The 18,700-nt window shown below is 39.6% G+C and overlaps 1 protein-coding gene across 1 annotated transcript in view; it reads right to left on the reverse strand.

Moving 5' to 3' along the window:
- Positions 1–18,337, reverse strand: part of EPB41L3 (erythrocyte membrane protein band 4.1 like 3) — a 311,810-nt gene extending 293,473 nt beyond the window's left edge. The window contains exon 1 of the mRNA XM_088469653.1: positions 18,182–18,337. The gene's annotated coding sequence lies outside the window, so the exon portion shown is untranslated. The remainder of the gene's footprint in view (positions 1–18,181) is intronic.
- Between the last annotated feature and the right edge of the window lie 363 nt (positions 18,338–18,700).

Raw genomic sequence — 18,700 nt, forward strand, 5'->3', positions numbered from 1 at the left:
ACAGGGTTCACTCGAGCACCTCTTCAGGGTTCACCCCATCCAGGTGTACAGCCGGAAGCAGGGTTAGGATCAATTAACAAGTTAACAAAACACAGTTCAGACAATGCAAAAAAGAGTTCAGACAATGCAACCTACTCCAAGCTCAACCAAGCCACATCCCCACTAATGAAGAACAAAATGCAAGATGGGGGCCAGTGATCGCGATGAGTGACAAAATATGTGGGTCACAGGGACCCTCCACTTTAAAAAAATGGGGTCTTTCCTGACCATTTCTGGGTCCCATCATTATTTATGCTTTAGAGCTCCCCATATAACTCTCAGACCTCCCCTAACCCTTGCACTTTACACATTATGCCACGCAGTAATGCCCAGTCTTCACACATTTTGGCCACACAGCCATGCCCGGCCTTTACACATTATGCCGCACATTAATGCCCTTTAGTCCCCCTATGCATTTCCCCTAGTAGTCCCCCTATGCATTGCCTCTAGTAGTCCCCCTATGCATTGCCCCCAGTAGTAGTCCCCCTATGCATTGCCCCCAGTAGTTGACCCCCTATGCATTCCCACTAGTAATCCCCCTATGCATCACCTCTAGTAGTAATCCCCTATGCGTTACCCCTAGTAGTCCCCCTATGCAGTGCCCCCAGTAGTAATCCTCCCTATGCAGTGCCACCAGTAACTGACCCCCTATGCATTGCCCCAGTACTGGCCCACCTGTTTGCCTTTTAGTGGCCTGGGCCTAATGCCCAGGTCACTCACACCTATTTGTGGGGCAGATACCTTCAATTGGGCCTAATGCCCCCTATGTATTGTGCCCAGCTATATACCCACAGGCCTATTGCCTGAATTTATCCTACGGGCCTAGTGGCCGACAACCCTGGTGGTCTAGGGAGGGGTTAAATAACGGTGGCCCAAGGCCGCCTACTGGTACGTTGGAAGAGGCTGCGGGGGGAGCTTCGTTAGCTCTTTTTCTTTCCACCCCCACAGTCCTCTCCAGTCCTCAACTTCATTCTTCTGCCGCTGGCCTGTCCTGGCCAGCGGCGCCGCCTCTTCCTGTCTTCCTCCTTCATCACGCCGTCTTCTGGCCTCTTGCGCGGCCGCCGGAACTGTTGCCGCGACGCTCTACTCTTCGGGAGGTCTTCACACCTCCCCTCCGCCGCTGGTACTGAAGTTTCCCGCTCAGCAGCATCTAATTCAAGATGACGCCCTGCTCAGCGGAATCTAATTCAAGAGTGGGCGGGGCAATGACGTGGCGAGTGGCGGACCCAGCTGCTTTATAAAAGTGAGTCCCCAAGTACAAATATCGGGTAAAATACGCGCTTGCGAACACTGGGGGCAGTGGTGAATTTCCCACTAGGCAGGTGAGGCACGTGCCTAGTAGCACTTGGGCGTTTGTTTTATTACTGTCAGTCTGAAATTTCATAGTAACAACAAAGTATTTCCACTGTACCGTATCGCATGACATCTTAAGTGGACTGTGGATAGGTAGGACATACGCAGGCCACCCCTATAAGCTGTCCTACTTAGCAAATATGTGCAAATAATTAAAAATAAAACAGTGTTATAGCTCATGGCTTGATTTATTATCATTTCAAACTGCCAAATGATGGTTTATAACCAAACAATGAAAAGAATAAAATTGGGTGATGGCGGGTGGCCATTAATCTTATGCCTGGGGACTCCCTGACCCCTAAATCCACCACTAGATGGTGGCAGGGGGAAGGTTGGGGAGAAAGATAGAGAGTGAGAGATAAATGGGGGAAGAAAGGAAGGGGAGTGAGATAGATGGGGGACAGTGGGTGAAGGATGGGAGGGGGTGAGAGAAAGGGAAAAAAATATAGTATCATTATTATTATTATTATTATTATTTATTATACTATAATATATCCTATAATTATATACTAATGATAGTACAAAGAAAGTGTCATGACTATACAAAATTGTTAAAAAAAAAATCAATTATAATGAATATAATAGTGAGGGTGAACACAAAACAACAATTATTGTCCTCAGTCTATGGCTGACTCCCCACTGCCACTTCATATACATACATCAGCTTTTAAACAGAGTAGCACAAAATATTTTTGCTAGCTGACATAATACTACATATACCAAAGAAGATGATGCTACATAGCAGGTACTGTAAGTACTAGATATGCTGTATTAGAGAGTATATCTAGTATATAATCATATATAGGATAGGAAATGCAACAAAGCTGCGCACCGACAAAAAAGGGTGTGCCCCACAGTCCGAATCCCCCCGTTTTTATCACTCGGGGTAGGGTGCCGGAGGTGCAGACTGCCCTGTGTGCAGTGCCGGCTCCCTCACAGTTTCAGGAGCCGAGTGCTGCACTTAATGCTACAGTGAAGCACCCGGCTCCTGTCAGTAAGGGGGAGTCGGCACCTTGGTGTCACCACTCGGCGGGTGACACCCGGGTGCAGCCTGCACCCCCCTTGTGACGCCACTGAGGAAATGTATTTACAAATATACTTACAATTTGTAGCTGTAATTTGTAGACTTGTTTACAGTTAGTAGCAAATCAGCTTAATGTGGATAAACCCAACCTGTGATGCAAATGGTACAAATGCCTGCTCTTATATGTACAACACAAATACAGAGCAGCTTTATTTTAACGATGTAGCTTCGAGAGGAGCAAAGATGTGCCTCCCTCACAATTTCATTCTGTCTTCGCAATTTAAATTTACCCCAAGATGGTTTTCTACCTGGATTTTCTCCTAACTCTAGAAGCGATGGTTGTATCAAACCTTGAAGAAAGACAAAATAGAGAAGTTGTCCATAGCAACCAATCATTATTTATCTGTATATGTAGTTTATGCTTGCAGATGGTCGCTGCCCTTATAGCTCCCTTTCAAAACATGTCACATCCATATATCTCACTGAGCCACAGATTTTCAGTCATGTTAAATTCTTAAAGAACATAATGAGAAATGTACATGTTTTCATTCCAAGAAACAAACTCAATCTATAATATTGCATGGTTATATAAAAGAGTCACTAGAAAAGAGTCTTAACAGGAGATGTATCAAGCCTTGATATATCTCCAAGGCTTGATACACCTCCTCCACTGAAACATTATGCATTGCATTGCACCACCGTTGAGATTGGTGAAATGTAGTCTTATGGATGTACTGTACCACTGAGGTGGGCATTAAGTCTTTTCACAAGAAATGGGAGAAATACACAGATAGCCTTCCACTGCAACATCAGGCTAATACGTACATAATTAAACTTCCCCTATTCAGAGCAGTCTGTAGCTTGATATAACAACCAGAATGGTTGGACAGGAAGCAGATCAAGCTACAGACGGCTCCAAATAGAACAGGATTAATTATGGACACTCTGTATTTGGAAGGTTTTAGTCCCCATCAAATGGTATATGCTTAGATGCTTAGCCAAATTACATAGTTTGAGTTATCACTCATATCACCTATATATACTATATACAATTGCAAAGCTGCGCTATATAAGAAACTGTTAATAAATAATAAATATATATATATATATATATATATATATATATATATATAAATGAGACTGTGCATTATTTTCCCAATGACCGCACACCTCACACTTAATCTATTTTTCACTGTAATCAAAACCTCATCACAAAGCACACAAAGGCGAGCATATATCAGAGCACGACCACACTATATATATATATATATATATATATATATATATTCTTTCACAATGCATATTTTGCTGTGCTCATGCTTGTTGAACTATAACAAGACTTTCCAAAAAAAGAATGTCGCTGGCAAACAAAACAGACAACAATGTTATCAGACGCATAACGGCAGACATAACCTGTCGCTCTTCAGATTTAGTGGAACTATCAACCAGCAAGGCATGCTGGGATTTATAGTCCCACTACATCTAAAGAATGGTCGGCTGTTTCCTTCTGTGTAAAAATAGCTACCGAGCTTTAAATAAAAAATAACGTCTAGTCGATTTTATTTTATTACAACTCTCCTCACCCAGCACTTTACTGAGCCAAATAAAACCAACATTTCAGTGTGATTTACTTTATTTGTTTAGACGGCTGTAATGTATGAAAAAATATTACCTCTTAAACCTATGGATAATGAACATGATGTAAGAGCATTTTTAATATCAGGACCGACAAGAGAGGCTGTATGTGAGTGAATTAACGCAATGTTTGAGTTACAATCTAAAATAAGAAAAATAAGCCTTGCCACACTTTCATTAGTTTGAAACATATATATAAAAAGAGCTATGACTTATCTACTTGCTTACAGCCAACATGTGCTAAGTGTTGTTTACAGCTGTGCCTGCCCTGAGCCCGCACCATTATAATGGAACTATAATTCCACATAAATCGTAGACACAAAAGCAGTACACGTAGAAGGCAATTTGCAGTATAATTAAAAGATAAATAATGTATCAAGTAAATAAGAAGGACCATATAAGAATCCACTATTTCACTGCCTCAGCTGCTGGGCAAAATAAAAATGAATCTTTTATATGAAGGGGAAAAAAAATCACCCCCTCATAGAAAGAGTCTCATGTTTCTGTCTGAGAGAAGTATGTATAACTAATGCAATGCACAGACACATAATGAAGTGTGTGTTATGTGACAGCCATTTCCCTCAGTGATGAATGGAACCTGAAATAAATCACTTTCTGTGTATGGGACCAGCAGTTACTTAAAACATTTTTCTAAACTTACTTTAAGAGTTTCTGCAGAGAATAACAATAAATTGTTTCGAGTCACGTTTTTGTATCATCTTATTGAAAAAAAAAGTTTGTCTTCAAAAGATACAATGCAAATACAAAATAAATGCACCTATAGAAAAAGGATTTTTATTATAAATGCAGTAAAGTGGGCAACATTATAAGTTAACTGTTTAATTGTCTGTCTGCCTGATTGCACCTGGATTGATGTTATACAGCTTTGTTTTTATTTATCATATGTTTCAAATGGCAGTAAAAAGGGCATAGACCAGAGAAAGGAAATGGGATAGCTGGAAATATGGAATTTAAAAGGAGTTAAAGCTGTCTCTATAAATCAAATCTTAATTAGTCAGTAAGACAGTTATTTTGACTTTTAGCAGCAATCATAAATGAATGGAAAACCTAGTATAAAACTTTATAGGGTATGTCAAGAAAAAAGTGTACAAGGAGCAGCAGCCTCTATCTATGCTCAATGCTGGATTAAGGTTTGTTAGGGCCCCAGGGCAACTAAATAGTGGGGGTACCTACTAATAAAACTGTTAATATAATAGGCTGGCGATGTCATTAAAAGTACAATACTCCCAGCACCACAACTTTCTTGAACACACTATAGTGCCCCAGTTCACATTATGACATACAAAAACAGATCCCATAAGCCACAGTGCTTTCCACAATGATGATGTAGCTATGCATGGCGGCCCCTTTATGTGGGGGCTTCTAAACATCCAACCCCAGTTGCCTTATTGATAATCTGGCACTGTCTATGCTACTAGAGAGCTAACATGCTAGCAAGGGGGAAGACAGAAGGAATTTTTAAAAGTGAATATCCACTTAAAGCACTACAAACAATACTTAATTTCATATAGTTTGATGGTCCATGGTTATAAACAATTGGGCAGTTTAGTTTGCGCGCTTTAAACCATTTGTGCATATTCGGTTAGCGCTCTCGCATGCGCAAAACTCATTTGTGTTTTACCATTGGCCATATTATCCTGCCTGTGGTTGGTCATTGATGGTGAAACCAGTCACTAACGTCCTCTGATCATCAATGTTTGCTACACCATCGATGGTCTATTGCCAACCCTAATATAGAGCTGTGGTGATTCCTGTCAGTGAGAACAGAGGTGGACATCTCAGTGGTGAAGACCTGTCAAAGTCAAATATTAAAATTATATTACAATGTCAACCTTTAAATTGTACTGCAGTGACTTTTGGAAGTCAGTGCATTCAGAATTGAAGCCTTGTGTTGGTGCCAACCGCTCATGCGCATTGTAGAGGCGGTACTCTTTGTAATTCTTTGTGTGAATAAATATTTTAGACTTTGGAACTCCAAGTAAGCTGATCGGGCTTCACAATTATTTTACTTTAATAATATAGAGCTGTGGTGATTCCTGTCAGTGAGAACAGAGAGGAACATCTCAGTGGTGATGACCATTGATGGTAGATGGTTTTAAACAATTGGCAGAAATCATTGATGGTTGAGCCAACAATGGTTGAGTGGTCTGGCATCTGTGGTCCACTTTCAATGGCAAAAACTTGCAATCAGCCATATACTTTCTATGGTCTATGGCCATCCCTACATCCCTCCCCAGGAAGGAGTTCATAGTTTCCCGACACCTTAAATTGTTGGAGAGGGGAAGTCACCTCCAATTATGCTGTGAGGGGGAAATACTATAGGCTAGCTCAGGGAGGACAGAAACCTCCCATGGAGCAGAAGGGCACATATCAGCTAAAGCCGAGGCAAATAGCTTATATGTGAAGGTGTTTAGTAGAGAAGAACATATTTAGAAGAGAGATAGTTTGTTCCAACTTATTGTATTTGCACTGCACAACCACCATGTAACATCACCTGTGCCCACCTTTGCTGTAAAGCCTGCATGAGCACTAATTGCCCACACCCACAAGCTAGCCAGGGTAAAGGTGCGTTCACACGGACAGATATATCGTTACGATATGAACGATAACGATATCGTTTAACAATATATCGTTCATATCGTTCACTTTTATGCAGTGAATGACCAACGATGCGTGTTCCCGCATGAACGATAATGATATCTTTGATCGTCCGTGCATGCAGGCCAATCTGGACGATATCGTCAACTTTGCATGTTCAGAGATGTGGCAGGATGACTCACTGAAAGATATCTTTGAAGGATATCTTTCAAAGATCTCTTTGAAAGAGATCTTTCAAAGATATCTTTCATGTCGTTGGTGGTACAGATCGTCCCGTGTGTATGCACCTTAAGAGGAATGCATAAGCAAGGATATGAGCTGTCTATTCATACCAGCCACACAGTGACAGGAGGTTACAAATACAAGTTTAAAGGAATTAAGTTTCTTTCCAGTGATCTGACCCACTGTCCTCTACGCATCATTCACAATATTTAATATGGAAATCATCTGTTATATGTTTATGGTAGTCATTTAAACAACTTTACAAATTAAATTAACATAAACGATTTAACTAAAGAGAAAGGAAAAAAAGTAGTAACTCAAACATAGCAAAATGTTTCATACTTGACAGTATTGTAACTGATGCAAATGAATTCAGCAACTCATGCTCAAATGAAATATAAGACCTCTAAAACATACATAGAATTGTTGCAATATTTTTTAAGTGTATTTCTTAAAGTGCACTTCTATTAAGAGCTATAATATGCTACTAACATGTCCCCTATTATGCTTTTGTATAGTGAAGACCAAACTGGGGCAAGTTGAATAAAATAATCTATTTTAAACACTCAACTGAAACTCTAAAGTATAACACCTTAACATATGAGTATCTATTATTACAACAGGGAAAGTACATGTCTGGAGGCCTGGTATCGTTCACCATAATCATGATCACAGTAATTTGTTTCATTGAGTTTGCTCAGAAAACACAGCATTAAACAAGCAGAGAAAAACCAATATGACACCAAGGAAATCACCCAGTTACTGGAAAGAAGTTGTCTATCACATCACATCACAAAAGATAAGAAATGTTCATGTTATCATTTAGGGAAAGATATTCTAAACTGATTTTTATCTGATGGAACTCAGTGGTAATGGGTACATGCACATTTTGTTTCCTTGAAACAGGAAGTTCTTAATAGAAAAAGAGCACTGATTATAAATATATTTACATTTATGATTTTAAGGTAATGTTATTAGTGCAGTAGTAAAGCAATCTTTACTTGTTTCATTCTTATCATAATGGTAATACATACATAATAGCTTTGCTTTCTAGTAAAGCCATTTATAATAAATTCTGATGCACAAAACAACATCAAATATCTCTTAAAGAAGTTCAAAAATACTCACCAATGACATTGAGCCCCAGAGCAAACAGTGGAAAAATCCAAAGTAAATGGAGACCATATATCCAAACAGTGAGTTGTATAAATAAAAAGAAAAAAATATATTAGAGAATGCACTCAAAACAGGATTTGATATCTAATGTACAAATATATACATATGCTTACAAATAATACATGCCGAATGCATTATATTTCAAAATAGTAAATGAAGCTCCATTATATAATTCTGCTATTACATTTGATTATTTTTTAGACACTATATTGATGATGATTTTTTGCTAACAAAACTGAAGCGGAAATTGCAGGGATGGGGGAAGATGTTTAAAAACAAAACATTGTTCTTGGTGACTATTTGCCATACCATGGATTCTTCTGGCATTGCATCAAAACCTCAACAAGCACGTCAAACAAAGTGTTTCTCATACAGAAGTGTGTTTTGTCTGCATTTCTTCCCATGGAATGATTTAGCATTATGCACAGTAACATAGAAACATAGAATTTAACGGCAGATAAGAACCTTTTGGCCCATCTAGTCTGTCCTTGAATGACAGTGGCCTTGAATGACAGAGGTTGAAAAGAAGCTTTAACTGTACACATTTTTTTTATTACTCATCAAATTAAGAAAATAAAAGAATCTCTTTAGCTAATCTGAGATGGGGAATGAACTGGCTTTTAATGCAAATGCAAAGCATGCAACAGCATCTGAAATAAAGCACATTATATTCTATATATCCATACCCATTTTAGTTCACATGAGAGTCTTTTGCTTTTAGCAGTCCCTTCCCCACCAACCATATTATGGGTAGTTGGAAAATTGGCTAAAGATACTCCCGATCAGTTCATTTCAGTTTGAAAAGATAACAGTGTCTCTTATGGTTTTATATTTTTATTAGTTCCCATTGATTTATAAAAAAAAAGATTTCCTTGTATTACAAATAAAAAAAGATTTACACGCTTAAGATCTACACACTTATTATTATTTAGCTGTATTATTGATTTCAATAGTCCATTCATTTCATTAGGGTTTCTAAATGTAGAGCACAAGCTGGAAATATCATTGTGATTAATGGGAAAAGATCTATAACTCAAGCACATATCAGCTACATATGAACCAAATGTAACTTAGTGGAAACATCCGCAAATGCATACTGTTTATAGGTATTTTCACATGCAGTCTGCACAATTTTTGTTAGCCACCATTGGCTAAGAATCCTAGAGGAGTAATACTAAATTCTTAAAGGGATCAGTAATTAAAGTGGCTTGCGATGGTGATGGGCCTAAGGGCTTCAGTTGTCTAAACTGGAACAAATACAGTATTCATCTGTAAATGACCAAACAATGACACTATAGACCACATTAATGAAAAAATATATACTAATTACATGGGTAAACAAATTAATTTATGGAAGTTATGGAATCACAGACAAAATAACTGGGACTATAATAATACTTTAATACAAAAAAAAAATCACTATAAAATCCCTAATTGGGCCCATACATCTGCAATGCGTTGCCCCAATTCCCTTTTTTGCCAACACCAGGGTCAGGTAATAGGGAAAATTCAAAAAAATCGATCACAATCAATGAGTCAGGGATTTTTAACATGCAGGTTTTCCCTGATCCGTTGATGGATCGCCAATCATCGATGTCCTGGATCTTCGTTTTTGATGGGTGTGGATTGAAAAATGTACAGTAAAAATGTAGACAATGTCTAGATAGATGTTAGACAGTCAATAGGTTGACAGGGACAAAAGGTCGACTTTGACAAATGGTCGACACACTTTTTTTTTCTATCTAACCCTAATCTTCACCCTAACCCTCCCCTTGGTGCCTAACCCTAACCGTCGGGGTAGGTGCCTGACCCTAACTGTCCCTTCTAGTGCTTAACCCTAAAGTCCCTAGCCCTCCCTCCTGATGCCTAACCCTATTCCTCCAGTAAGTGCCTAACCCTAACCCTAAACCTAACCCTTAAAAAAATAATATGTTGACCATTTTTGCGGCGATCTTTCAACATTCTTACATATCGACCTTTAGTGTGTTGACCTTTTGTCCCTGTCGACCTATTGACTGTCTAACATCTGGTGTCTATCTAGACATTGTCGACCTTTTTACTGTAGATCTTTAGACCGGATCCCGTTTTTGATTCTCGATTAGTGAATCGGATTGGCATCGGCAGAACGGGGATTCGGGTTGTACGGTCCGCATAACTCAGATATGGCAACTACAAATATATCAGTGGGCATCTTCACATACAGTGGCTATATTAATATTCAGGATGTAGTTAATATGCTGGCAGACGGGATGCCAATATACTGACGCCAGAATCCGGTTGCCCAGAAAAATGCAGACGCGCTATCCCGAAGGGGATCAGAATACCGACCGTCGGAATCCCGAACAAAGGATTTGCGTAAGTATCAGCATTAGCCTTAGCCCAGGGATGGGGGTTAGGTTTGGGTTTAAGGACCCCCGGTGGGAAATTAGGGTTAGGCACCCCCCAGGGAGGTTAGGGTTAGGCACCTCTAAGGGAGGGTTAGGGTTAGGGTGGGAGAGGGGAGGAATAGGGTACTTACCTGCCCCAGTCGAGATGTTCACTCATCGGGCTTCTGGCGTCGGGATATGAACGGCTATTCATCCGCCGGTATATCATACCCATTCCTTAATATTCACCCTCTTTGCATTTTTCACATTTTTTTTATTGCAGCATGATATAAAAAATTATTAATATAGAAATTACTGTATTGCCAAAATAAAGTAAAAAAGCACTGTTATTAATTACACATGTATTAGCATATTAATAGTATAAACATCTATTCCCTTCATATAATGCAGTGCTTTACAAATAATATTTAATTAATTAATAATAATAATAATAATAATAATTTTATTTATATAGCGCTCAAAGTGCTTTACATTTGCCTTTACAGTACAAAACACAAAATAAGCTTAAACAAGGGACATTAGTGAAATACTTGGGTGAAGAGGTGAGTCTTGAGTCTATTTTTTAAGGATTCTAGAGTGGAGGCCTCTCGAACTGTGCAGGGAAGGGAGTTCCATAAGGTTGGAGCCCCAAAACTGAAAGCTCGACCCCCAGACGAATTCCATGAGATTCTAGGTACTGTTAATAGTCGTTCGTCAATGGATCGCAGTACTCACGTGGGACGTTACGGAATCAGAAGCTGCTTTAGGTACCTTGGGCCATGGTCATGTAGGGCTTTGTAAGTTAGTAAGCCAATCTTGAAAACAATTCGCCAACTGACAGGAAGCCAGTGAAGGGAGTAGAGAGTGGGTGTTATGTGGCTGGAACGGGGCTGGTTGGCTAATAGCCTGGCAGCTGCATTTTGTACCATCTGAAAGCAGTGCAATTCTTTTGCTGGGAGTCCAAGGTAGAGGGCTTTGCTATAGTCTAGGCGTGATGATATAAATGCATGTATGACTTTAGGCAGATCTTCTGAGGGAATTAAATGCTTGATTCTGGCAATGTTCCTCAGATGAAAGAATGAGGATTTGATTGTGGCTGATACCTGATGTTTAAATGTCAAGCCACTATCCAGGACAACACCAAGTTTCGGCACATGTTCAGTGTTTTGTAATTCTGATCCCCCAAGCGTAAGTCCTGTTGGTTGGCTATGCTGTAGCCCTGACTTGTGACCTATCATAAGGACCTCTGTTTTATCAGGGTTCAGTCGCAGCCAACTGGCACTCATCCACTCCTGAAGCTCAGCTAGGCAGCCATTTAGGGTTTTTACGGGGTCCTTTGTACCTGGAGTAAAGGATAGGTACATTTGTGTATCATCTGTATAGCAGTGGTACACAAGGCCATGACGTCTGATTATTTCAGCCAATGGTAGCATGTATAATTCACATCACTCCTTGTCCCAAAAGCGCTTACAATCTACATTGGCCTGTGCATCTGCAAAAACAGGCTGCTGGAGAATCTTGGTCTCCTGCAAAAAAAATCTGGAAAAGTAACCTGTATGCTAAAATGGCTAACCCCATCTGAAAATGATAGCTACCAAGTGCCAGATCCAAAAGTTATGAGGACTGCTTGTGTAAATGAAAATGGACATATTGCTGCAGATAGCTATAATATCTGCAGGGCTACCCTTATGGTTTATATAGTTCAGCTACTATAAGGGCAGACTAGATGGGCCAAGAGGTTCTAATCTGCCGTCATATTCTATTTTTATAAATAATGTGACAAGCCTCCTAAATTGGCCATTTTACGTAGGATTGCCCGCGATTACTACATTAATGAAAAGGTCCCACATTATGCGAAATAGTTTTATCTGTAGTAAGGGATTCATCATTATGCAAGCAACTATATTTATGTCTTATTCACGCACGGGACTGCATTGCAACATATTGTATCACTGTGTGAAAGAAAATGCATTAAAGCTTTGACTGCAAACTAAAGCAAAGTTTAGACAGCTGTCTCAGTTTTTGAGGAAGTCTCACTGGCACATGATTTCAGTGAAACTATAGTCCTCATATGATCTGTAGTCACACCAGCACAAAATGAAAGCAGAATGGAGTATAATATGATTGATTAAGCAATTTTAAATGTGGAAATTTTCATTGTGAAACTAATAAAGCATTACCCAAAGGAAGGACATCTCAAGTTTAGATTAAAATCTACTTGTTTCAGAGATAAGTATGTCCTTACTAATACAGTATATTACTGTGTTGTCATTTAAAAATATCTGCCAAACAAAATAAAGTATATTTTTTTCTATAAATATTTATTGAATCATATTACTGGTATATAGGAAACTTAGGAGGAGGTCACTTACAGAGCTTAAAATGGTCTTCTACAGCTCTAAGGGGTCTATTTACTAAGCAGTGTTAGGAGACAGAGTAAAAAGTGATAAGGTGCCAGCGAATCAGCTCCCAACTGTCATTTTTCAAATGCAGCCTGTGAGATGGCAGTTAGGAGCTGATTGGCTGGCACCTTATCACTGTCTCCTAACACTGCTTAGTAAAGAGACCCCTAAAACAGCTTGTACCCACTGTGTGTGTGTGTGCTAGGATATATACAATTACGCCAACGTCTCCTCTGGGGCACAGAGGTGTATGGAGCAAGAGATCATATTAGAGGGAAGGCATTCTTATTGGAGACGAGAGGTGGTGTAACGATGAGCATTGTTTTGCAGAGCATTGCAGAAATTAAATTATAATTTGAATAGCAGGATTAGTCCAATGAGATTCAGGAGAAGATGCATTTCTAGGGGCACACAACTATTTCCACGCCACACAAGGACTTCTTTTGCACCGTGGCGGTATTTGGATGTCATCCTATACTTTAAATGGGACCCATTTCACATCTATATAGCACCTAAGCAGAACTGCATCTTCTAAGCATACTGGAGCTGTTGCAGAGTGAAATCTATGCCAGTTTGCACAGCATAAAATACAAGGACAAAGGGTAGTATAAGGAAGCACTGGACAGACAACCATATAAAACGTAACTTATTAGTGATTGTGGACAACCCCTGTCACTTATTTTATCATTTCATTCTTCTTACTTTTCTGTCATTTTAAATATATTTAGCAATTTTAGAATTTGTGTTTGGAATATTTTTTTTTAAATTGTGAATTAAACGTTAAAATGTATATGTTTTTCTGTCCAGTGCACCCTTATACTACCCTTTGTCCTTGTTCTTCTTAATGTTATGATTTGTTAGTAGGTAGCACCTCTTAACCCATATAATAAACTGGCATTGATATTGAAGAGAGGGTCTACAAACTGGTGCGGTTGTATTCCTCTGTAGTGCATAGCGTAAAATATATAATGTCATTCAGCGCATGCCCAGAAATCATGCCGCATGCATGTGCGTTCCTGCAGATTCGTGTGAACTTGACATCTACATCCACTTGTGCATAGATAGTAGGATGGGATAAAGTACAGTAATGGCATATCAGTGTAATTGAGACGGAATGTAGTTGGGGACAGAAATACATAAATGTGCAAGCCGTAACATTTGTGGCGCAAATACACCTACTGTAGATGTCTGGCAGCACTAGCTATTTGTGTGTGATTCTCTCATTGCGAATACACTCGTGATGATGAAGTCACTCGTGCTTATATTACAAATTTGTGCGTGTTTTTAGCTATTTTTGGGGGGGACACGAGATGGAAAACTGTATCTAATGCATTAGAAGTATTGAAGAGTAATAGTGCACGCAAAACAAGTTAAAAGCCATTTAGATGTAAGTGACTTAAGCATAAAGTAAACCTGCGAATGCCTGCAATTGCCATCTCTTTAGTAAAATCATTTTACAATTACAATTTATGGCACAAATGTGGCCAACTAAGCATCAGACCACTACATGCAATGTAATAAAAGTTCAACACGCATACAATTGCACGTCAAAATGTCCAGATGTCTTCTCACTGTCATGTTCAGTATATAAAATCCAGAAAGAAAGCTAAACTGAGATTTTAGATGAAAAATTTAAAAGTTTACTTTGTTTGATTGAGGTGCTGTAAAGGACCTCTGATGTCACAACCACGTGACCCGCAACAAAAGGGGGAGGAGCGAGGTTTAAGAACGGGGGCCAAAAGTGTCCCCTCGCCACGCTTCAGGCAAGTTTATATTCCCCGTCTATGCCCACGTGGATAGTAACACTGGTAGCGGACCGATGCTGCCGTAGCGGTCACGTGGTTGTGATGTCAGAGGTCCTTTCTCCAACTTGGATCTAGCAACAACCATTCTCTAGGCTCCTGTGTAAAGCCAAGGCATTTTGCAGTGCTCATCAGCCGTGCTTTGGACATGTCCTCCAGAGTACAGTATGTTAAAATCCTATGTTACACACATTTATTCAATACTCATGAAGTTCTACACAAGTAAAACAGTCATGCATCAATTCTCCAATGTCAATTTCTGCTGACAGACTCAGATCTACCATAATAAAAATCTCAACTAAAGCAGAGTGCAGTCTACACTGAGAGATGTTTCCATGACGATGCAATGCATTTCTCTGACTAGCTATTTAAAAACAACAGTACTCTAGAACAGTATGTGCAAAAACTAAAATGGACCCATATTACCAAAGATTTTGTCACTTGTTATGGGCAGGAATGAAAGGCAGGACTCATTAAACTGTACTATCAAATATTGTTTGTTTTTTATTTGTTTCCTGTCAACTAATTTTTTTATGTTACAATGAAAGAAGTCAATAACATTCTTTTCTGTGAACAACGGCTCATTTACAGCTAATCTTTCTGAAACAGGTAGTATTCCAAAATATTACCACACATACATTTTATAGAGGGTTCCTCTCCTATTTCAGGACTGCAGTGCCCTTCCCATCTAAACCCTGCTTACTGTATACAACAGCAGATTTATTCTATAAAACCCAAAATGGAAAACATGGCAAAGGAACATCAGTACCCAGACATTGCATATACATGAGGCTTTAATTAAACAAAAATACAAATGTAACATTTCTCTTGAGCTGTATTTTGTCACATTTGATGAGCAGCATTTTGCCAGATTTTTTTTTGCAATCACTGATATTTTTATGCAATGCTTTTATACACAATGAGTATTCATTTGCAATCAAAGTCACCATAGCTTTGTCAGTGTACTTCAATTTAGGATTTAAATCATCGAAGAGAGAATTGTGAGCAAATAGCCACCTGACACAGATGACCGGACTATACATTTATATACATTTCTAATTATGTATACCAAAAAAAAAATACAAATTATTTAGTTCTATTTCAAAGTACTGTATATATATATATATATATATATATATATATATATAATTTTTTATTATTATTTTTTTTCCCTATGCTAATAAGGGTTAACAGTATGTCTAATTAAGATTTGTCACAGCCTCAATTGTGCTGATCTAGATTTAAACTTTGCTCTGTAATCTTTCCATTAGTCATCAATACTTGATCACCACAACTCAAATACTTCTCAAACTCAGCACAACTTGGATTGCAAGCCCTAATATGTGCTATGAGTCTAGGCTGGTTAATCATTGCAAGGAGCACCCTGCCCCCCATTCCTGCATCTTTATGCTTGCGCCTGGTGACATGAACTTGGACTGCAGGAGCTGAGTCTGCCTGCAAAGTATATAGCCACACATCATGCTGATGATCAGCCAGAGGCAGTGCAAAGATAACTGAGACATTTAGGAGCCTAAAATCTTGCCAAGACTAACAAAGGGAAGTGTAGCTCATCATTACTCACCCATCTACATAGCATTTATTCTGTACACTAAAACACATCATCAAAGATCACAAAATCATTTTATATGTGTAAAGCAAAAACTTTTAACAAGAAAACATTTCACATAGAACAGAATCAGCAATATCTGAATATAATGGATGCTGAGGTAATTTTGTGCAATGTTTTTTAACCTATCTTGGCTGGGCTTCTCCCAAATGGTATGCAGTTTCTATGTCAACATTCACAACATCAACATTCATAATGTCGACACCATAATGTAGACAGTTATGATGTCAATGTTGTAAAAATGTCAATGTCATAAATATTGACACCTGGAAAATGTCAACATGGGCATTAGTATTGGTTAGGCTCACATTAATTAAACATTGTCAACATTTTCATGTCGACATGGTCAACATTGACAAAATACAGTATACAGAACCTATCCAAATCCCTATTGTAGTTCAGTAATATCTTGGGGCAAAGATCACATACCCTGGTGGTAACAAGTGACACGTCCAACCCTGAGCTGTCTTCTGTCAGATTATAATATACCTGTCACACTCAGTCACAAATGATGCAGCAAGTGGTTTAGCTGATACAAATCTTACTATCACTCTTTCCAGTATCAACTTTCATTTATCTCTACACTGACATCAATGGATTAGCTGCATAAAAACAAGGATTTCTATGGCCAGGAAAACTGAAGAAATAAAGGTCCATCCTATGGAAAATATGCCCCTGATTAACATGTATGTAACTATGGAAAATATATCCCTGATTAACATGTATGTAACTACGGAAAATATGACCCTAATTAACATGTATGTAACTATGGAAAATATGACCCTGATTAACATGTATGTAACTATGGAAAATATATCCCTGATTAACATGTATGTAACTATGGAAAATATGACCCTGATTAACATGCATGTATCCCTCTGGAAAACACTGTCATCTGCTGCTGCTTCTCATGTTAGCAGCTCCAGTTAACATGACAGGCATGCAAACTAACATTTAAATGTGTGTCTGGATTTGTATAGAATGTCCTTACATTGGATAAGCTCATACACAGCAAAAGGGGATCCAATACAAATACAGATGTGGTGGACATTTGAATTATTTGTACAGCCTTGAATTTAAATATATCATTTTGGGATTATGCTTTATGTCACAGTCTCCTGTTAGGAGCTGTGCTGAAGTGAAGGATTACAGTGCTTGCAATGAGATGGTTAATATGCAAACATGAAAAGTAAGATGAAAAATAAGACAGCAGAGCAGGCAGATGCAGGGAATCTGTAGGATGCAAATATGGGGAGCCTGTGAGTTTGGGATATAGATATGCATAAGGAGGCAAATATGGGGAGCCTGTGAGTTTGGGACATAGATATGCAAAAGGAGGCAAATATGGGGAGCCTGTGAGTTTGGGACATAGATATGCATAAGGAGGCAAATATGGGGAGCCTGTGAGTTTGGGACATAGATATGCATAAGGAGGCAAATATGGGGAGCCTGTGAGTTTGGGACATAGATATGCATAAGGAGGCAAATATGGGGAGCCTGTGAGTTTGGGACACACACATGCATAACAGGTAGGACTGCTGTTGGTTGCATGAGGATCATTGCTGTAATGTCAGCATCTCAGAAGCAGGATAACTTATTCTAGGCTTGGTCTACAGGGTACCAACTAACTGGAGCTCTGTGCAGCTCAGAAAATACATATGACTGTGTGGGTAGATTTATGGACAGCAGCCCCCGGCAGGGAAGGTGCACTGATTGGGCTGCTCTGCATTCCCTGGCAGGGGTGGCGGTGACAGCGCCGGGACACTTCCATCCGCAGTGATGCTTCCCACTGCATACAATGCATTAACTCGTTGATTGCCGGGCGGGACAGCATCGCACTGCGGAAAGCCCTGAGTTCAGTGACAGGTACTAGGGACCCTCTTCGAGGTGTCAGCACTACAGATCAAGGGACTAACCTGAGGACGCTGTGTCCTGTCCCAGTCGCCGCACAGCTCTGATGGAAGGAAAGTCACCCCGGGCGGCAGCCGTAGCAGCGGGCTCCAGACACGGGAGTACAGGGGGGATGCGCGGCGGCTCCGGTCTCCTCGCTGTAGTCACACCTGCAGAGCTGCGCAGCCCAATGTGGCGCGATAACCCCTGTCCCTGGCAGTGGTCCCTCCCAGCCCGGCTCCTGATTGGATGCAGTGCGGCTCTCGGAAAGGATTGGGGTTAATGAGTTGCGTGCAGCTTCCAGCGGCCAGAGTCTTCGTCAGTGTTATTATCAGTGTTATTATCAGTGCTCTCATCAGTGCTCTCTCTCCCGGCTCCTGCTGGTGGTAATGGGATAGGGAGCTATAGCACGGGAGATGCAACATGATGCATGGATGCAAGGATGTCCCACAGGGACGTACCCGGCGAGTTCTACAGTTTTGTTCATTTAAATTTATATAGTTGAATTTAAATATTAGCCGGCTGTACCACCCTACTACTCTTCT

Source organism: Taudactylus pleione, unplaced genomic scaffold, assembly GCF_031769625.1.
Source record: "Taudactylus pleione unplaced genomic scaffold, aTauple2 ptg000093l, whole genome shotgun sequence".
Lineage (NCBI taxonomy): Eukaryota > Metazoa > Chordata > Amphibia > Anura > Myobatrachidae > Taudactylus > Taudactylus pleione.